At 40.2% G+C, this 22,596-nt stretch overlaps 1 long non-coding RNA gene across 2 annotated transcripts in view; it reads left to right on the top strand.

Moving 5' to 3' along the window:
* The window catches only part of LOC122925449, a 315,494-nt gene that overhangs the window by 194,257 nt on the left and 98,641 nt on the right, over window positions 1–22,596 (top strand). For both annotated transcript variants that reach the window (XR_006387628.1, XR_006387629.1), the window contains exon 3: window positions 13,498–13,568. This is a non-coding gene — a long non-coding RNA (uncharacterized LOC122925449). The remainder of the gene's footprint in view (window positions 1–13,497; window positions 13,569–22,596) is intronic.

The raw sequence follows: 22,596 nt of genomic DNA, 5'->3' as shown, positions 1-22,596 counted from the left end.
GGGTGGATCTGGTAGTTGAGTAAAGAAGGGACTCTAGCCTCTGAATGTGAGCTCAGCTTCTATAGTTCTTTTTACATTTTTTTACTCTTTTTTAATTAATTTGTGAATTTTTATTAATATTTAAATTGAATTTTACATTGGAATAAACCTGTAGTTTTGAAACCTTAAAAGTATATGGTAAAATATATGGTGAAAAAAATACATATCTTTCCAAACTCACAGGAACAAAGAAGGAGAAAATAAAGATTTTAAACTATCTCTACTTTCACAGGATCATAGACAATAATACTTTTTATACTGGCTAGTTGCATGCTCAAAATGTTATTTAATACAGTAATAAACAACTCTGGAATATCTGGACCAGTTCTTGAAATACATTTTTTAGCTATGTGCAGTGGGTGTGGACTGTACCAACCAACCGGTTTGGCTTTGGGCTGACTAAAAGGGTTTTATTCTGGTTGTGTTATTCTCCAGTATTCACCCTTTATTCCCTTTACAGGCACCTGGTCTTCACTGTGGAGGAACCGCCAGACCATTACCTCTTGAGATAGTCCTGGTGTGTTTGGCACTGATCCATGGGGCCTGTCACGAGGGTGTCAAGAGCCACGTCTGACTCCATTATACCCGGGGTCAGGAAGTCGCAGCGGGTGGCTGCGCGCTCTATGTCTAAAAATAGTGCTGTTTCATAATGGTAGCTTTTTGGGTTTGCCTTGTAATCTTTTTTGTCTCACTCATGGATCCGTAGCTTCTTCTCCTCAGCTGTCCATCACTCCCAACCTCCTTATATTCCCCTCTCCCACTTCTCTTGTTGCCAGATATAGAGCTTCCTGCCTGGACTTCTATACTGACCCACTGGAGCTGAGTTGCTGTTATCCCTGGTTGTCGTACCAGAGCGTTACCCTCCGGATCCCTGTTGGTTGTTTGTTGTCGTCAACCTGGGATGATGTGTTTTTGTCAGTATTGTCTGTCTTCTCCCTAGTGTTTCCCTTTAGTGTTAGTGGTGCGGACTAGTGTTCCCACCGCCCTATTCACTACGTAGGGCTCATTTTAGGGAAAGCCAGGGTTTTAGGAACGTGATCGGCGTACGGGTGAGAAACCAGTCTAGGGACGTCAGGGCAGTCAGGTGCCAGCCTCTAGGTGAGTTAGGGGTCACCATCTTTCCCTCTTTCTTGGACAGGGCCTTCCTTTTCCCTCCCTTTGAGTCACGTATGTGATCGGCACGCCGGTCGTGATAGGGCCAGAGACACAGGTGCGAAGCACAGAATGATCAGGCAATATACGTTGTCTTGAGATGGGTTAAGGTCAGGGCAGGCAGCATACTAATGTATCTGTAAGCAGTGTTGGACTGGGGTACCTAAGGCCCACTAGTAAAATTTATTTTGGGGGCCCACCATACGGATACATTCAAATATAATAAATAATTTAACAAGTTTTTTATATGAACATAGGCTGGTTGAGGGGCTGTACATTGAATATATGTATGTAGTGCAGTAAATCTAATGTGTTATGTGCCACTTGTGCAGGGGGTGGGAGACAGGGGCTCACCTTGCTCAGGGGCCCACCGGGGGATTTCCCTGTACCCCTGTGGGCCAGTCCAAGCCTGTCTGTAAGACAATGTCAGGGGAGGCGACAGTAGGGCAATTTGAGAAACAGGTTAAGGACACAGCAGTCGGTAGTTATGCTGGAGTACGGTACACAATTAGTCACACAGGGAAAACACATTTGCTGGTTACTAGAGACTAGGAAACCTAAAGCTCATGCACCCTCCAACTGGAGAGGGTGGCTAAACTACCCAGGGACACCCAGTCAATGTCTGGAGAAGAATTTGGATGCACACTGGCCCTTTATAAGGGCTGAGAGAAAGCATGTGTGCCATAAAGGACCAGAATAGGAGGGCACAGGAAGAATCATGCAGGCTGCAGAGGACCCTGGCAGCTTGCAGTTGAGCTGGCCTGGTAAGAGATATAGTGTCCATGTTTGCAGAGAAAATTGGGACCGTGGCGGGTATGGACCACCAGAATTCCATTGAAAATTGGCAACCAGGATATCAAGAATAATTTCAAGGATGCTTGAATGCAGTCACAGTCACCCAACAGCCAGAGGGAACATCTAGCATCCTCATAATAAGAACTCCTTTAACTTGATGGTTAACATCAGCCCAAAATGAATTAATTGGGGGACTCCAATAATACAAATGCTTAAAACTAACCTCAAAACTATTAGACATAGGATAATAATTTATCTTTCTGACATGGAAATACCCAAATTTATTTAGGGTATAGTACACTACGTGCAGAATTATTAGGCAAATTAGTATTTTGACCACATCATCCTCTTTATGCATGTTGTCTTACTGCAAGCTGTATAGGCTCGAAAGCCTACTACCAATTAAGCATATTAGGTGATGTGCATCTCTGTAATGAGAAGGGGTGTGGTCTAATGACATCAACACCCTATATCAGGTGTGCATAATTATTAGGCAAATTCCTTTCCTTTGGCAAAATGGGTCAAAAGAAGGACTTGACAGGCTCAGAAAAGTCAAAAATAGTGAGATATCTTGCAGAGGGATGCAGCACTCTTAAAATTGCAAAGCTTCTGAAGCGTGATCATCGAACAATCAAGCGTTTCATTCAAAATAGTCAACAGGGTCGCAAGAAGCGTGTGGAAAAACCATGGCGCAAAATAACTGCCCATGAACTGAGAAAAGTCAAGCGTGCAGCTGCCAAGATGCCACTTGCCACCAGTTTGGCCATATTTCAGAGCTGCAACATCACTGGAGTGCCCAAAAGCACAAGGTGTGCAATACTCAGAGACATGGCCAAGGTAAGAAAGGCTGAAAGACAACCACCACTGAACAAGACACACAAGCTGAAACGTCAAGACTGGGCCAAGAAATATCTCAAGACTGATTTTTCTAAGGTTTTATGGACTGATGAAATGAGAGTGAGTCTTGATGGGCCAGATGGCTGGATTGGTAAAGGGCAGAGAGCTCCAGTCCGACTCAGACGCCAGCAAGGTGGAGGTGGAGTACTGGTTTGGGCTGGTATCATCAAAGATGAGCTTGTGGGGCCTTTTTGGGTTGAGGATGGAGCCAAGCTCAACTCCCAGTCCTACTGCCAGTTTCTGGAAGACACCTTCTTCAAGCAGTGGTACAGGAAGAAGTCTGCAAGGTAAGAAAAACATGATTTTCATGCAGGACAATGCTCCATCACACGCGTCCAAGTACTCTACAACGTGGCTGGCAAGAAAGGGTATAAAAGAAGAAAATCTAATGACATGGCCTCCTTGTTCACCTGATCTGAACCCCATTGAGAACCTGTGGTCCATCATCAAATGTGAGATTTACAAGGAGGGAAAACAGTACACCTCTCTGAACAGTGTCTGGGAGGCTGTGGTTGCTGCTGCACGCAATGTTGATGGTGAACAGATCAAAACACTGACAGAATCCATGGATGGCAGGCTTTTGAGTGTCCTTGCAAAGAAAGGTGGCTATATTGGTCACTGATTTGTTTTTGTTTTGTTTTTGAATGTCAGAAATGTATATTTGTGAATGTTGAGATGTTATATTGGTTTCACTGGTAAAAATAAATAATTGAAATGGGTATATATTTGTTTTTTGTTAAGTTGCCTAATAATTATGTACAGTAATAGTCACCTGCACACACAGATATCCCCCTAAAATAGCTAAAACTAAAAACAAACTAAAAACTACTTCCAAAAATATTCAGCTTTGATATTAATGAGTTTTTTGGGTTCATTGAGAACATGGTTGTTGTTCAATAATAAAATTAATCCTCAAAAATACAACTTGCCTAATAATTCTGCACTCCCTGTATAAAATGTTTATTATAAGACATTATGATAATTATTGTAAGGCAATAACGGGGAGCTTTTATAAATCACCCACAACTTCTTTGTCCTGTATTGGACCTAAATAATTCTCTAATTTCTCCTACAACTGTCTCTTATTTCTCCTTTGCACACAATAAATATTTATTCTTTGATGGCATAAATTCTAATATAACATGCTCCTCAACTCCAAGAATATCTCTTTAGCCACTTTGACTATTACTCAACTAGTTCTTGGGCTATTGGAAAGATACCTTTGCTGAATTTGAGTCTTGGACAGTGTCAATCTGAGGTGCCTTGGGTCCATCAGTAAAATTCATTCTAGGAGTCCTCTGTACATCTACATACAGGCCAATGTTACCTGACAACATTTGGAAATCCCTAAAACTACACTAACAGTAGCCTGCTGCCTACCATGTGCTTTAGACTGTTCTGTCCTGAGACCCTGTAAGCATTCTGCTTGAGTGGATCCTGCCTTCGACTAGGGTTCTCTTAGCTAATTGAGCAAGGAATACAAGCAGCAGTCAGCAGCAATATGCTGCAAGATGACTGTACAAGCCTCCCCTTAAGTGACATTCAGAACACAGGTCTCTGGGGAAAGAGGATAATGACTGGCCTACCTCTGTGCCTTCAAGTCATCTCAGCCACCTCATGTGTGTATTAGAATAAACTGAATAGTTTGTTAAATGGGAGCGTTGGGGAAGACAGAGTGGTTTTCTTTAGGTATACCCAATTACTTTTAATTTTTAAAGAACTTATGGATAAGAAAGATTTGACACTATGCTCACATGAAGTAATGAACTATATCATAGGAAACAGAGAAATATTTAATGAGAATATGATTTGCACTAGTAAGCTTACATGGGAAAAAGATAGAGGTCCACTCACTGATGAACAATGGAAGGGTTTTTGGTTGGCGAGTAGGTTCTTGAGAAATCCGTCACACAGAGTTACTCAATTTATGATTTTGCACCATTTATATGTGACCCCCAGTTGGCTTCATAAATTTTTTATTTATACTCCAGACATCTGTCCGAGACATGAGAGTGGAAAGGCGGACATTAACCACATGTGGTGGCGTTGTCCAAAGATACAATCATTCTGACAGGGTCTCATACAGATGATTGGAGATATTTTTGGTGTTAAACCATCGCTCTAAATTCTTAGTTGTCTTTTTTTATGGCTCGTCTATTAATTGCTAGGAACTGGATGGGATCTGCTGTGCCCACGATTAGGGAATGGATAAATGTGATGACTGTAAACAGGTCCGTTGAGAAAGTAAGCTACATCAGGCAAAATAAGGTGCCTGTTTACGATCGATTGTGGGGAAAATGGGAGATGTTCACCAATAAGACTATTTAATGGGTCCACTCAAAAAAAAATTCTTATTTTTTTGCTTTCCCGCTACCATAGGGGGTGTGGGGGGGATTACTAAGGGATATATCGGTGTGAAAAATACTTTTATATATATATATATATATGTTTGGGGGGATTATTGAGGGATATATATATATATATATATATATATATGTATATGTGAACATTTCTAACTTTGAATAAATAAAAAAAAGAGAAAAAAAAAAGATAGTTTGTTAAATACTTTACCCAATTGTTATATGGACCCATAGGCTGGTTGAGATGCTGTACGCTGTTTACTTGTAAGTAGTGTAGCCAGTGTACTGTGCTATGAGCCACTTGAGCTGGGGTGTGGGACTTGAGGCCGACTCTGTCCCAGGGATTCACCTGCTTTCCTGTGGGCCAGTCCAAGCCTGACCCTAGAGGTAGATATTAAGTATAGGAGCCTGTTCAGAATTTAGAGACTAAGCACCCTTACAACCCATACTTGTAATGGAAATTACTAACCAGCAATTCTTATTTTTGGTGGATCGGGTTGTAAGCTTTGAGAAATTTCTGTTTTGTTTAAAGTATATAGGTTAAGACATTTCCTTCAGATCAGTTAAACTTTCAATTTCATCAGTTTACACAAAGTATATTTTTTCTACTTCTATGACATTTTCTGGGAAAGTGGAACAATTAATTGCTAAGAGCATTATACCTTGAAAACTGAGAAGATGATTATACTTGGTCACACAATTACTTTTAATTCATTGCCATGAAAATGTAAATATAGCCCAGTATATAATTTGCTTGAAAGCTAAGACATTATTTCTTGTAAGTTAAAACAAATTTTAAGGGGATTATTTATTGGTTAACAATTTAAACTCAGTGGGGGAGATTTATCAAACTGGTGTATAACTGTCTTAGTTACCCATAGCAACCATTCAGATTCCACCTTTCATTTTCCAAAGGAGCTGTGAAAAATGAAAGGTGGAATCTGATTGGTTGCTATGGGCAACTAAGCCAGTTCTACTTTACACCAGTTTGATAAATTCCCCCCCCCCCCCCATGTTTCTATGCTCATAATACTAAAATAAAGGGACAATAATTTTTGTTGTTAAAAATGACACATTACTGGCAAATGGTAATATATTTATGAATTTATGTTATAATTAGCTTTTTCTTATCAATATATCTTAGAAAATCTTAAGGGGTTGTCGAAGTTGTTTTTATTTTTTGGGAAATTGATGGGAGCCTACTAAAATAATAAACAAACTGAAATGTACCTTCACAGCCACCTCCGATCCAGCACTGCTGCTCTGCCTTCTTCCCTGAACTACAGCCTGACTTATTATTTTTGCTGTAGCTGTGGTGCTTTATACTACTGCAGTCAATCTCTGGCCTCAGCAGTCTTGTACAGTACACCGCTGAGGCCAGCGATTCGCTGCAGCAGTTAACAGGATGTAATCACTGCAGGGAAAAAGAGAGAAGCACCTTGGAAGGTAGGTTCAAGTCTGTTTATTATTTTAGTAGACACCCAGCAATTTCCCTAACTTAAAAAAACATGGACAACCCCTTTAAAGGCAATGTCTCATGTATTTAATTTTAGCTTAATTAGATATAGAAGAGGAATAATATATATATATATATATATATATATATATATCCAGAAAAAGGACGGCACTCCGGTCTTGTAAAAGTAGAAAAGTTCTTTATTCAACCATGCGGTGCAACGTTTCGGCTCCACTGAGCCTTTCTCCTTGAGAAAGGCTCAGTGGAGCCGAAACGTTGCACCGCATGGTTGAATAAAGAACTTTTCTACTTTTACAAGACCGGAGTGCCGTCCTTTTTCTGGATATATTAACTTGGGGTAAGAAGTCTATTCCCTTGGAACGTGCACCCAATTTTCTCTACACAGGGTCAGTGCCGCCATTTTTCGTATCTATATATATATATATATATATATATATAATTCATATTTTATTATTTTAAAATCTTGCGTGTGTGGCATGAAGTGGTGCCCTCCTATTCAGAGTCCAGGAAGTGACATGAGAGATGTATATTGTCATTTTATCCCTCAAGGAGTGCATTAGCTCACTTACTTTCTTATGATAATCAGATGACTCTATCCTTCTTGTCCAGTCTACGCAGCATAGTTGAAAAGTGAGTTCCAGAAAACTATAAGCATCAGTCTATTGTCACTGCTCATTTGGCCAGTGTGAAAACAGAAATATTTCCAGATTTCTTTTTCGCGATGGATAGTAACAAAAATAATGAAAACGCGTGGCTAATAAATGTTAGATCCCCACGATCTCTAGTACTGGCACAGGAATCCTGAGTCTGCTCCCTTGATCCCTTCTTGATACATCTCCATGGGATTTACAATGATAGCAAAATGCTGTATTATCAGAGTGTCTTGAATTTCATACTGAACTGTTGAAACTTTGCTAACTGGTCTGAAATATCAGTATTCATCAGCCATTTTTGTTTTAAAATGCATCTATGATCTACCAGTTGTCCTCAGAATGGACAACTGGTAGATCTATTGTTATAGAAAATTGCTTCATCTGTACTTTTCTCCAGGGTTGCCAGAAATTTCTAGACCGTCCATAAAAATAGGCAACTTTTTTCCTGTGCCCATGAAAAAAAAAATAGATATGTCCATATTTTTCTTTTTAGGCTGATGGTACTTGACTAGATTCTTTCTGAAGTAGAGCTCATCATTTTACAGCTCACAGTAAAGGCTGGTAATGAGTTATTATCAGTATATTGAGCTAAATATTGTATGTATTACTTATAATCTTTATTTTTCCAAATTGTCCATAAAAAAATGTTTGGCCGTAATTTTGGGATAAGCTGTCCAGAAAAAAAAAATTCTGGTTGGCAACCCTGCTTTTCTCTCTAAGCAATAATATATACTTTTGACTGGACAACTGCCGTGTTTTCGTCATTGGTTGTTGCTGAGAAAATCATATTTAAACATCACATGGTCCGCAGACATTTTCCACAAACAAATTTGCCACAATTGAAGCAGTCATGCATAGAAGGTGGTTAATGTTGGCAGATTTAGACTATGAGGCTGTCAATAGCAGTCCCTGTCTTTTGATCTCTCTTTCATCTTCCCCTTATGTTATACAGATGATAGTTCTGATGCTACTCTTTTCATTTAATTCACTACAGTTTTCCGGATATTTTACTTTTTTTTATAGTTGGATCATGTCTTTATTTTTTCAATGAAAAATGGGTGCAAGATGAAATTCCGACGTCAGATTCTGTTATAACAAAAGCATAGCAGCACATCCGTCTGTGAACAAGATGTAATGTGGCAACAACACTGTGGAATAATGTAACCTTGCTTTAAGTCTTTATGGTATGATAAGAGGAACAGGCGAACTCAGTGATTAGCACTGGTGCCTTGCAGGACTGGGCTCCTAGGTTTGAAGTCGTTCAAGGACAACATCTGCATGGAGTTTGTATGTTCTTCCCTTGTTGTTGTGTGGGTTTATTCCATATACTGCAGTTTCTTTCCACACTCCAAAAACATGCTTATCAGTTAACTGATTTTCTATAAAATTGAACCTTGTGTGTATATATGTACAGATGATTCCTTTCCTCTTGACCCAAGATATCTGGAGATTTCTTCTTGACCCAAGTTGTGCTAAGGGTACTGCCACACAGCCAGATTTCTTCATGCAGTTTTGGAACTCAAAACCAGGAGTGAATTCAAAAAAGAGAAGTCAAGAGGAAAGGCAAGGAAGGCCTCATCTGTATGTGTGACCTAGTACATTTAGATTGTGAGCATTACTGAGATCAGAGATTGATGTGAATGATGACTGGATATGTACAGTCTGTAGAATATGCTGGTGCTATATAAGCAACAGGAATAAATAAATAAAAAATAAGCAAAAACAGCAATCAAACTATGTTACAGCAAATGTGCATGCTATTCGTGATGCAGGCAGCAGAAGTCACCATGTAACCCATGTCTGAATGCTTCTTCTGGTACAGCTTTATTACGCCTCCTTTTCTCTGTTAAGTTTCTTTCTATTGGTCAGTTGGTCCATTCTTATTTGCTGGAAATGATGTTTTGAATTAATACATTTTAAGGGATGTGCACATTGGACCTCATGCCTAATAAAAGGTCTAACAGTCAGTGGTTTACTTTCCATAGAGGCAGCCCACGCTGCTGCTATGAGGGCTGGTGGAGGGGAAGCCAACGGTGAAATGCTCCTACTGTTCTCGTCAGAGAGTTACTGCATTTTCCAACAGCCACAACTAGGGGGAGCTCAGTGCAAATAAAATATTCCATTGACATATTCCGTTTACAGCAATGGTAATTGGATAATTTTCTACACTGAGCTCCCCCTAGCGGTAGTTGCAGGCAAACTGTTTTATAATGTACTGTGTGAAGCAGAGCAGGGGATTTATCAGGTGTATATGGTGTAAATACATTGAGAAATACAATGTGAGCACCATATTTATGGGGTCATTTGTCAAGCTGGTGTAAATTCTACTTTACACCAGTTTGATAAATGACCCAATAAGTCTTTATAGAAGCTGGATAAAAGGGTGACTTTTTTATTACAGTTTTTTTTTTTTTTTTTTTTTTTTTTTTTCATGAAAAATGTCTCCCACATAATGAAAGAGAAGTCACACTTCGCATTCCATGTTGCCTGAAAATGTTGTTGACCAAATTTTTTTAAATATTTTTTTACAGCAACATTGGAAATTAAAAAATATTTTCCATGCAAGGAAGCCATTGTATATAGTAATCTACCACACTCTGTAAAAAAAAAAAAAAAAAAGTTATTGTTTTAGGTCTGTACTTCATGTTCAACCCTTTGTGATTTATACAGGTGACTAGGACTAAGTAATTCATGACACTAACCAAGTACAGCCCCTGATTATGTCTCATGGATCAGAGAAAAGCTAGCATATAGCAGGAGACCTGAGGCATGTGATTTTGCATTTTTTTGTGTGGAGCGAAAAGCTGCATTGTTAATTTTTGGCTAGAGATTTACTTCAATAATACATAACATCACTGAACTATAATGTTTTAAAAATGTAAACGTTTTAAATAAATGTCCCCCTATTGGTTCACATGGCCTGAAGTTTTAAAGTTTGGCATGGTTGTGCGCATAAATCAACAAGAGTAAAGATCTCTTTACACACAACGAATAAGTAGGCAATTATCAGGAAAGGTCTGTTTGTTCTCCATAATTGCTTGCTGGTCAGAGGAGAGGTGCTTGCCGCATTCATCTGCTTTGTATGGGGACAACTGAACTCTACTGCAGCCAGCCACTCATCCCCATAGAGAGTCATTGTCTCTGGGCAGTGATCATGGTCTCTGCTTCAATGAGCAAGTGTTTCCTTGTTCATTGGGTGATTGATGAGGGCAATTATAGGGAATAAGCTTTGCTCAGAACACGCCTTCCCAATACTTGCCCTGATTGTCAGCCATTGTAAAGTAGCCTAAACTCTGGGAAGGTGACATCAGAAAGGCAGAGTGGGTCTGGACATCGAACTGCCTGGGGCTGCCTGTATTCCTGCACACTAATTTGTTGGTAATGACTCAGATAATATATTGTGATGAGTCATTGATTCCCAGACCATTATTAAATCTCCCAATTACAGCTTTTCCGAATGTGTCTAAATGCCATACCTCTGTCTAATCAGAATTGTAGCAGAATTCTGTATCAGTCAGTGTAGTATTTCCTCAGCACTGTGTATTTCTGAATGCAGTAATACAGGATCAGTCGCAGTCGATGTACTCAGCTAGACATATAAACTATGTTTGTTATGCTGTAAGCAAAGACTGTTTGGGTCTGTTGCTGAACAAAAGAGGTGATAATACCTCCTTTGGTGCCAAGTGCTTTGGAGTATGATGTGGAAAATGTTTATAGTCCAGTATTTTTATTGCAAACAATTGGAAGATTATAGTTTAATAGCCGGCGAGAAGGGGTTCCTGTGCAGTTTGATTATACAGTGTAATGATTCACATAGGTAAATCTGTGTTACAAGTAATTTACAGACAGACAGCAGTTCTAATTCTACTGTTTTACTGTTTTGCTATATATGTTTGTTACGGTCTGCTCTTGCTATATGTCACAACGTTGACCTTGATGATTTATTAAAGCGCATATGGAAGGATTTTAAATTCATATAAATTTACATTTACTCTATGCAATAATAAGTGCACACGCTTCCCGGATCTGATTGATTTTCAGTTAGAATGTAAAAAAAAATCTTACATGTCTTCAGAGATGTCAGTGGTCAAAATGTTGTACTACTGAAGTTTTAACTCCTCTGTATCGTGCAGTAAGGCCTCATGCACATGGCCGTTGCCCCGCTGTTCCGTGCATTGGGGACCGTGCAGTTGCCACAGACGGTTTCAGACCCATTCAACTTAAATGGGCCCATGATCTGTCTGCACTGCAAAAAAAAAAAAAAATATTGAATATGATCTATTTTTATTTTTTGGGCTGTGCGGAAGCATGGAGAGAAAACCCATGGAAGCACTCCGTAGTGTTCCGTGCCTCCGTTCCGCACCACACCTTCGGGATTGCAGACCCATTCAAGTGAATGGGTCCGCATCTTTGATATTGCGGACCCGCTGTTTGTGGGCCGCAAAGCGGGCACGGCCGGGCAACAGCTGTGTGCATGAGGCCTACTCCTGATATATCAATACTTGTATTCAATACTTGTATTCTCCTTTCTCTCCTAGAAAATTGATGAATACATTGATAACTAGGTGTTACCATTGTTCTTGTCAAAGGGGTGTATTTCTACATAGTCTCATACTGTCAACACTGATTGAAGCCTGACTGTCTGTGAAGGGACACATCCCCAACTGGTATCACCCAGTTGTCAGTTTATTCATAAATCTCTGTTAGGGATAACAGTGAAACCGCACAATGTAAGAAAATATGTTCTAGAATTGTATTATCATATGGAGTACAATTATTATTATGTGAGCTGACAGGTCCACTTTAAGAAAATATGAATATTTTATATTACATTATTAATAATTATATTAAGTGTAGTTTGGCTTAATATCTGCTATATTAACCACACTAGCACTACTATTCATTTTAACAGAATTGTGCGTTTAGGTTTAGGGGATTCTGAGTTAGTAGAGCAGTTTGCCTCTCTTCCTAGATACCGACAGCATTCATTACACAAACTGCCAGCTCATTTCATTTCCTCTTTGGTGGTGCTGTTGGTAAATTAAAACGATGATGATATTTCCTCAAAGATTAAAGGGGTGTTCCAGTAAAATAATAATGAATACAAAAAGGGTTTGAGAGAGCAGAAATAACAAACAGGATGAGTACTTGCCTTACCAATCCCCCATCGCTGCTGTTCGGCCACTGCTCCGGACCCAAGTCTCTCTTCTCCCTCTTCTTGAGCTCTACACATCGGGAATGGCTTGGCCTGCCCTCATAGCTAATCAAAGCAAAGCTGCTTCCAGAGTGCCAAGCCAAGAAGAAGTAGTAGAGAGTATAGGAGTCGGGAGCAGCAGCTGAACAGCAGAAGAAATAATTAAGGCGTGTCCCCAATGCTATTTTTACTCTCTCAGACTCTATTTTTATTTAGAGCTATATTATGGCACTGAAATATCCCTTTAAAGACTGGTAATCTAGACATGAAGGCACCTCGTGGTTTCCTTGCATCCAAAGCTTACAACCTTTTAAAGGCTAGGTACACCTTCAGAGGCAATTTTTGTTTATGATTGCATTTTACAAATTTTTGGCTAAAAATCATATTTTCAATTGGCCTTTATTAAAAATATTGAGTCGTTCTGTCACAAAGGGTTAACTGTTTTTCTAACTGTGTGACTGTTACTTTCACTTTGTGCTGGTCATCTAATAAACCTTATCTCCAACTACTAAGAGGTCATGAACACTTATTTAAGCACTATTCCTATCAGTAAGATAAGAACTGAGCTATGATGAGTGTTTATAATGTCAGAGAGCAGAGATAAGGAGCCCTTCAGCTCTCCAAGTGACGGAAAAGCGATAAAATCCAGAGGCTACTTCTAGAGCATCTCAGCTATGTACAGAAAAAAGGGCATCGTATTGTTAATAAAGACCAATTAAAAAAATAATTTTTTGCTCAAAATGAGTACAATGCAGTAATAAAAAAAATATTACCCCAAAGGTGTACATAGTCTTTAAAGGGGGATTTGAGAAATCTAGATACTATAGTACAACAATTTGGATAAAAAAGTTTGAGTTACTTGAAGAGTTGTATATTGCTAATTGTTGACAGTTACAGCAATGGATATATAAGGCTTTTTGTTTCTTTCAGAAAGGGTTAGTGAACTTTACACAGTCAGAGACCGAAGAGACACAAGTGGAGCATCAACGTCCACCTGTCAGGTAAATGGTTTTGCTTTTTTTATACTACAGTGAATGCTGCTTGAAACTTTCTCTTTTTATGTCAGTCATGCTTTTTTAATGCAAATTTCACTTTAAGAGAGACAAGAGAGTTATAGGAGACAGATGGGTCATGCAGATGAAATGACAAGCAAAGTCAATTGTCATGCTTTGCTGTGGGAGGTAAACACCACACCGAGCATAGGAGGGAAGAGGGGAACAGGGGATCAGGCCTGAGAACTAGGGAAGGAAAATGGACACCTCCTAGTGAAAATCCTAACCAAAATCCTGACTGACTACCAGTATGAACAGACCCCAAAGGTAGGTGAGTTCATATGCAGGAATACCTAGAGTTCTTTCAAGCCCTATAGGACCCTGGTACTAATGGCAGGGACAAGACTACCTGTTCCTCCAAGAAGAAGGACAAACAGGAGTCTCCTTCAGGCCTAATACAAACAATAGGGAAATGCAACAAACAAAACACAAACAAAATACAAAACGGAAAGGAAAGACTTAACTTCAAAGGAGCAATGGAAGCAACTATAAATAGAGAAGGTTAAATGACCCTAATAGCCACACCTGGGAAAAGAAGGTGTGGAAAGCACCAGAAACAGCACAGACATCATTTGATCCAAATGGAAAACATGTCAGATCAAACCACGTGTTGCCAGTCTCACCGATCTCCTGCCACCTGTCGCAGAAACGTCCGTGACATCAATACACTGAGCTCCTCCGCATGTAGAGAACATAACAGAGCACATGGTAACAACCGTGCTGTTTGCAGGATTCAAGAAAGTTTCTAGAGTTACTTAAATCTACTTGGCCAGAAATGCAACCTTATTACAAGTACTATAGATGTGGGAAGGAGGACTGGTACTCGATTTCAGTTGATCAAACCAGTATGTAATATGAGCACCTTTTTATTGAAAATATTCTGTACTATGCACTAAATATGTAAAATATATAGAATCACACAATGTTAGTTATAGAACACAGATGTATAATGCCTCTCTGAATTTGTTTGACTATGAGTAAGCCCTTGCCAGAACATATCCTCTCTCCTTGGCAGGGCTGTCTTTGTAGCTTTTCTGTGAGACAGTTACATAGTGTACTGTGCCTATAGTTGTGACCTTGGCTCTGTTCTACTGCTCTAAAGGGATTCCAGTGATAAAAAGTTACCCCCTATCAACAGGATTAATTAGGAACCCCACGTCTATAAGAATAGGGGCACCATACCCTGAAATGAATGGAGCAACGTGTCCATACAGCTCCATTATATTCTCTATGGGACTGCTGGAAATATACAGAGTACAGAGTTCAGCTATTTCTAGTAGTGGACTTGCACAAAATATGCTCGACAAGCTGCTCTATTAATTTCCAGGAACGGGGCCCGTGAACTCATCATATATATCATAAATGTCTAGTTATACTTCTAGTAATCCCATCTAATGGGAAAATACATGAAAGATACATGTGAGCAGCCACAAGACATAGACATACATATCTGTTACCAGATGATTGGGGGCCGCACAGAATGGTATCGAGGGCTGTATATGGCCCCCGGGCAGCAGGTTGTGCATCCCTGGTCTAGGGGGTAGTTGGATGGTGTTGGATGTAGTATGGGAGCCTTTAGATATATTTCTATTTGTTTAAAAAATGCAAAAAATATCTATGAGTTTACCTCTTAATAAATCTCTGGCTTTACATTTTTACATGTATTATGATGAGTATATTACTATTACATTTGCTGTTTATTACTGGTCCTTCATCGCCCTTCATTGTCTTTAAATTATTGTATCTAGGTTAGTATATAGAAATGTTTGATCCTATTTTACTCTTGATGTCATTTAATTGTGAAGAAATTGTGAAATTTCCTATTTTAAGTAAGGTAAAGGGGTTTTCTGGGATTCATATGCTGATGACCTATCCTTGAGTTAGGTCATCAATATCTGATGGTGGGGTTCCGACTCCTGGGGCTGCCCCACAGATCAGCTGTTGACGAGGTCTTGGCGCTCCAACGAGTGCAGCAGCCTCTTCCAGGGCCAGTGACACCACGTTAACGGTCACATACCTTAGTTGCAGATCAGTCCCATTCAAGTTAATGGCCCTGAGCTGCAGTGCCAAGTATACCCGCTGTACAATGTTCAACACTGATGTTGAGGAGGTTACAGCACTTGAGTACTGCAGCCTTTTCAAACAGCTGATTGGTGGGCGTGCCAGGAGTCAGAGCCACACCGATCAGATATGGATAACCCTATTCTGAGCATAGGTTATCAATATAGGAGTCCCAGAAACCCTCTTTAAGAACGACTCCCTAGGAATTATCATTACTATACCTGTTTGCATACATGGTGTTTATTTTATTGATCTTCCTTATTGGTCACAGTTATAATCTCGTTTTGTCAGCATGTGTAGATATAAGGAATATTGAGTAAATATAGTAAATTTCACAGACAGCTAAAATATACTGATCATTTCGGTCCAGAAAACATGTGGTATTGAGGGGTTAAAATGTTTTCATTTGGCTTTTTTTCCTAAAGTATTACTTGTAGTTTACTGTAGGACACATTTACATCCAGCAGTCTTCATAACTCTCTTTTGGCCTTGTCTACGGTGGACATGAGTGTTAAACCTCATTGCTTTCATTAAATTTCACATCTTTTAACTTTCATCTGGGAAATTTGAAAGAACAGCCTGGAATAGATGTACAACAATTATGTAAAACTATTTTGCAGGCAAGAAGAGGTATTTTATGGAGTTGTTAACATTTCATTATGTAATGTCCTATTATTTTAGTCATTTTGCACCTGCTGTTACACTGCTTCAAGCGCTTCCTTTCTAACACACCATATATTAATTTTTTTTTTTAAATTGTGATCCATTTTTAACACCATTTTTAACTGCTGCTTTCTGCAATACTCATTGGAGCATTTGACATAGAATATTGCTTTATTATCGTTAAAATTTTTGTAACTTAAAAAATAAAAATCTCCCCTTTGCCTATTGTTAGGGGAACTCCTCTAAGATGGTAATACATCCTTTCACTCCTATATACTGTATATATCTTGGCATCCTTGTTTTTTTTTCTCTTTACATGGAGCCATGTAATACAAATTTTTGTTTGCATGGAACATGCTTAAAGGGGGTTAGCCGGACCTGTAAAGAAAAGATGACTTACCTGCTTGCCTGCAATGCTCAGCTGGGTTGCCTCGATGTCAACATCTGGTTTGACATTGCTGCAGTCTATCACTGGCTGCGACAGACACTAGATCCCCTTGCGTCATATGACCATTTGTCATTATGTAAGGGGAGCTGGTAACCGCCATGCCATTGATTCGCTGCAGTGATGTCAAACCGGATGTAGACATCAAGGGAGCCCATCGAAGAGTCACATGCCTGGAGTAGAAGGAGCCTGTGCCATGAAGCAGGTAAGTCTTTTATTTGTTTGGCCAAGTGGGGGAGTTTGCCAAAAAACAACCCCTTTAATATAATGCACCAGCCAGTCGGAATGATCTTTGTATTCGCCCCCATCTCTTATTTTAATTATTTTCCTGTCTGAAAAACAGTGGATCTGAAGTCACATGCTAGGAAGCTATGTATTCTATTACAGCTAGGCAGAGAGAAACTCAAATAAATATAAAAGCCATTTTGATTTCGATACACAGATAACGTTCAGGAGGATCCCATTGTAAGTTATATGAAGACGTCTCACTGTTTAAACTAATATCGAAAAAGTGTGAGTTTTCATATGTAAGATTTGTCATGAAAAGGGAAAGCACTAAAAACATATACTTTTTTATTAATCACTTAAAAAGTGGGAAAGTTTTGTCAAAAATCCACAAATTATTTTAATCCTTTCAGGGCTAGGGGCATCAAGGAAAGAGTGCTAAATGAAAGTCACTTCCTTCCCAAGATGCACTTAGTCAAGTGTCCCAGCCAATGAATGTGTAATAGAGTGCCAGAAAAAAATAACAATTAGCTGTCACCACAAAAACAAAACAAAAATGGGGGGGGGGGGGTAGATGGGTGGATAGTGTATGTAGTCTGGAAAACGCTGGTCATGGTATGCCCCTAGCTGCAAAGTGTGACCAGCTTATGTAGGGCTAAACAGACTAGGCTGTTCTGGGTTAGTCAGTTGTATGTAGCTTTTGACCACCCAGATATCAAGCACTTTCCACAGACCTAACTTCCTCCCCCCAACTAAATTTTAACTCCCATACAGCAGCTCAAATAATGCTCGACGCGTTTTATTCAAGAGTCATCAGGAGGAGCAAGGTAAAGTGCATGTGGAGTACAGTAGCAAGTACGCCGCCAAGCGTAAGCGGCGCTATGACAGCCGTGTACGGCCACTTCGAGTGCTGCCTTATATAGGGGGAAGAACACACCCCCAGGAGGCTGGGCAGGCATGGGTCCAATGAAAACTTAGCAGGAGGGAACGTTCGTCCGCCTGCATATCACGGTCCCACAAGGATGAAAACGCCCATCCGCCTTACATAGATAGAGGGGGATATAATAGGCTGGACATGTCACAATGCCGGGATATATAGATATATATAGGTATCTAAATTAATAGTAAAAGCAGGCAGGTGCAAACATATACTGTATACATATATAGTGCTCCAGATCGGAGGGCAAGCAATATTAAACAGACAGACAGGGACTGCACAACAAAGTGTCAATATTATTCCATTCCCTTGATGTAACTGTTAGGCCCCTTTCACACGGGCGAGTTTTCCGTGCGGGTGCGATCCGTGCGGTGAACGTATGGCACCCGCACTAAATCCTGACCCATTCATTTCTATGGGGCTGTGCACACGAGCGATGTTGTTAACGCATCACTTGTGCGTTCAGTTGAAATCGCAGCATGCTCTATATTGTCCGATTTTGACGTGACGCAGGCCCCATAGAAGTGAATGGGGTGTGTGAAAATCGGATGGCATCCGCAAGCAAGTACGGATGCTGTGCGATTTGCACGCACGGTTGCTAGGAGACGATCGGGATGGAGACCCGATCATTATTATTTTCCCTTATAACATGGTTATAAGGGAAAATAATAGCATTCTGAATACAGAATGCATAGTAAACCAGCGCTAGAGGGGTTAAAAAATCTCCTTGTGTCTCCTCTGCGCTGAAGTTGAACAGGACCTGGGGTGAGCTTCTCCATTAAATATCGGTTAAGGACCTTCGATGACGTCACTCCGGTCATCACATGGTACGTCACATGATCTTTTACCATGGTGATTCACCATGGTAAAAGACCATGTGATGACCGGAGTGACGTCATCGAAGGTCCTTAACCGATATTTAATGGAGAAGCTCACCCCAGGTCCTGTTCAACTTCAGCGCAGAGGAGACACAAGGAGATGCCGGCCTTCGTGATCAAGTGGACTAAGGTGAGTTAAATTTTTTATTTATTTTTTTAACCCCTCTAGCGCTGGTTTACTATGCATTCTGTATTCAGAATGCTATTATTTTCCCTTATAACCATGTTATAAGGGAAAATAATACAATCTTCCGAACATCAATTCCAAGCCCGAACTTCTATAAAGAAGTTCGGGTTTGGGTACCAAACATGCGCGATTTTTCTCACGCGAGTGCAACGCATGACAATGTTTTGCACTCGCGCAGAAAAAATCACGCATTTTCCCGCAACGCACCCGGCTCTTATCCGGGCAAAAAAACTGACGCCCGTGTGAAAGAGGCCTTATTGTTACAATATCGGCAGACCCACAAAGTATATAGATAAGCCATATATGATCCTATATCGCAAATAATCTCATATTTTTCACAGAGAAGGTATCAATTTATTGATCAATGAAGCAGGCAAATGAAATATGATAATTTAAGCCTATAGGTCACACCGTGTTCTGCCTAAAGGTCCACTGGTCTTCTTTCTGGAGGACACATTGGTCAAAATTGCCTCCTCTCGGGAATGGTCTTACGATCTCAATCCCTTGAAATAGGATTAATCGTACATCTCCAGGATGGTATAAATTGATATGGCGTGCAATAGGAGTATCTGCGTTTTTCTTAATATCATTTAGATGTTCGCCAATCCTCTTGTGAAACTCACAGATCGTTTTTCCAATGTATTGCAAGCCACAAAAATATGTCGCCAAGTACACAAGGCCAGAGGATCTGCAGTTCACGAAACAACTGATAGTGTAGGATCTAGAGGTGGTCGTACTTATAAAAGAGCGGCCTAGTTTAATCAAATCACACGCCACACAGCCACTACAATGGAAAGTCCCTTGCATGGGGTTGGTCTGCCAGGTATCTGGACGCGGAGTCTGAAAGAAGCTATAAACTAGTCTATCCTTCAAATTGCGCCCCCTACGATAGGTTACATTTGGCCGTTTTGGATCACTCTGTTAGCTGCATCAATAGTTGCTATAAAGTGAATCCGTTCATCAGCCCCCTGTCTCTTTCTTGGATTAAGGAAGGACTCACGGGCACATGCGACCGAGTGTTGGTAAGCGGCTGCAAAAACTTTGTGGGGATACTCTCGCCTCAAAAAACCTACTCTCTAGGTCTTTAGCTTTTATGCAAAAATCTGAGATGGAAGAACAGTTGCATCTAACCCTGAGATACTGCTCCTTTGGTATCCCTATCTTTAAAGGAAGAGGATGACAGCTATCCCACTGCAACAGGCTTTTAGTTGCTGCTTGTTTGCGAAATAGGCTGGTATGAATTTTAACATCCTCAGTCTTCATGATATTCAAATTGAGAAAAGTTATTTGAGAGGAATTAATCTCAGAAGTGAAAAACAAGCCACATTTGTTAGTATTTAGGGCCTTGACAAATTCACTATATTGTTCCACTGTCCCTGTCCAGAGAATCAGCACATTATCGATGTACCTAAGCCACATCGAAATATAAGAGGACCGTGACAGAAGATCTCCAAACACTGTTTCTTTCTCCCACCAGCCCAGGTACAGGTTGGCATAAAATGGCGCGCATGGACTCCACATGGCCACGCCCCTGAGATGGGCCACGCCTCTAAGCTGGGAATAAAAACTGATTGTGATAGAGAATGAACCTAAGGAGGCTCATGACAAACTCATTATGTGGAAAAAATTTCATCTCTCTTTGCTGTAAAAAAATAAAATGTAAACCCTAAAGATGCCCATACACCTTTAATAGCTGCCATCTGAATGATCTTTTGACCAACAGCTATCTTTATCATTCTCCCTCCCGATACATATACTGTGTTTTTTGCTTTGTAAGATACACCTGTTAATAAGAAGCACCTAAGTTTTAGAGGAGGAAAACCAGAAAAAAAAATCTGCATACCTCGTATCAGACTGAAAATGTTCCTCAGACCTCAGATTAGACCCCCCAATCATACCCCCAATGTTCATCAGATCTTAGATCAGACCCCTAATCTTTATCAGACCTCAGACCAGATCCTCCGATCAGACCCCCAGTCGTTATCAGACCTCAGATCAGACACTCCAATCTTTATCAGACCTCAGACCTGACCCTCGGATCAGACCCCAATCGTTATCAGACCTCAGAACAGACCCTCCAATCAGACCCCAGATAAGACACCCCAAAAAGACCCCCAATCTTCATCAGATCAGACAGTAAAATAAATAAAAATAAACGTATCTGTCTTGCTCCGGACGGCACACTCTTCCTGCACTCACCATAGTGTATGTCTATGTGCACTTTGTCCTGATGCTATGAGCAGTTAGAACCCAACACAGAGGGCGCCCGTAAGAAGACCAGAGAGTGGTGAGTACAACCAGCACTAGTAACTCTACAGTCAACACTCCCCGAGCTTCCTGCATTCTAATGAGCGATTCTGTAATGGAAGCACTCACTAGTATTAGCTTTATAAGATGCACTGCCATTTTCACTTTATATGTACATCTTTATAAAGCAAAAAATATGGTACATGCTCGGTTTGGCTAAGTGTTTATGTGTACATGCTCAGTTTGGCTACGTTTGTATGTGTTTTCAATGGTGAGAAAAGAGAAGGCTCTGCCAGACACCTCTGGTGATGTTTTATCTTCTAAGAGAATAAAAGGTTGGGTGGTAAAACTAAATAAGCCCAATATCATCTGTCAGGGCAGAGTTGGGATTTCCCAATACAAATTAGATTATTAGCCATTCCCACCAGTAGACAGGCAGTACAACCAACAATAATATAATGAGTATGAGGGCCTTAACGCCCTCTTATTGACCTATTACTAATCATTTTAATGTCACTTCATTTCTTAGACAAGTAAATGCTAGAAAGATGACCCAACCTGCATTTCTTGTTCCATCGCTCATTACTACCCTAAAATGCTCCAGTTTCCCAATCTCTGACTTTTGTCTCCATAGTTATATGATCAAAACCTTTAAATATGTTTAAAGGGTTTCTACCACTTCGTTTGCCCTTATTTAGCTTTCAGACACTAGCGATCCACTAGTGTCTGCTGTACCAAACAATCCTAATCTAACCGTTTTTTGTCCAGCCGTTTTGCTAAAAAAAGAACTTTTATGGATATGCTAATGAGCCTCTAGGTGCTATGCGGGCGTCTTTTCAGCACCTAGAGGCTCCGTCTACCTTCACATAATGCCGCCCAGCGTGTCCCTCCAGCACGCCCATCTCTGATGGAATCCGATCCTCCCTCTGTTCCAGCCGTACGAAATCTCGCGCCTGCGCCGTGCGCGTCTGTAATCGGCGCAGGCGCAGTGAATGTCTGAAACACTCTGAAATCAGAAGCAATGTCAGAAAATATTATTTTAATGAATGAGTATGAACTTTATCTTGAGGATAGAACATCAATATATAAATCCCAGGGAACCCCTTTAAAAATGAAATAAGCAGTGTATAACTGCCAGGGTATATATGGCGACTAACAATTTGTCTGAAAACAAAAAAGCAAGGGGATGGATTGGTCTCCTGGGCACTCTTGGAAGAAATACAGTAAACACACAAACAGACTGACAATTTATACCCGGGTATTTCTAGTTAGAGATACTTTTACACACTGTCATTTTATTACATGTTTTCCTATACCTTTATACTCACTATAGG

This window comes from Bufo gargarizans, chromosome 1 (assembly GCF_014858855.1).
Source record: "Bufo gargarizans isolate SCDJY-AF-19 chromosome 1, ASM1485885v1, whole genome shotgun sequence".
In the NCBI taxonomy this organism is placed as follows: domain Eukaryota; kingdom Metazoa; phylum Chordata; class Amphibia; order Anura; family Bufonidae; genus Bufo; species Bufo gargarizans.
This window is presented reverse-complemented; position numbering and strand designations above follow the sequence as displayed.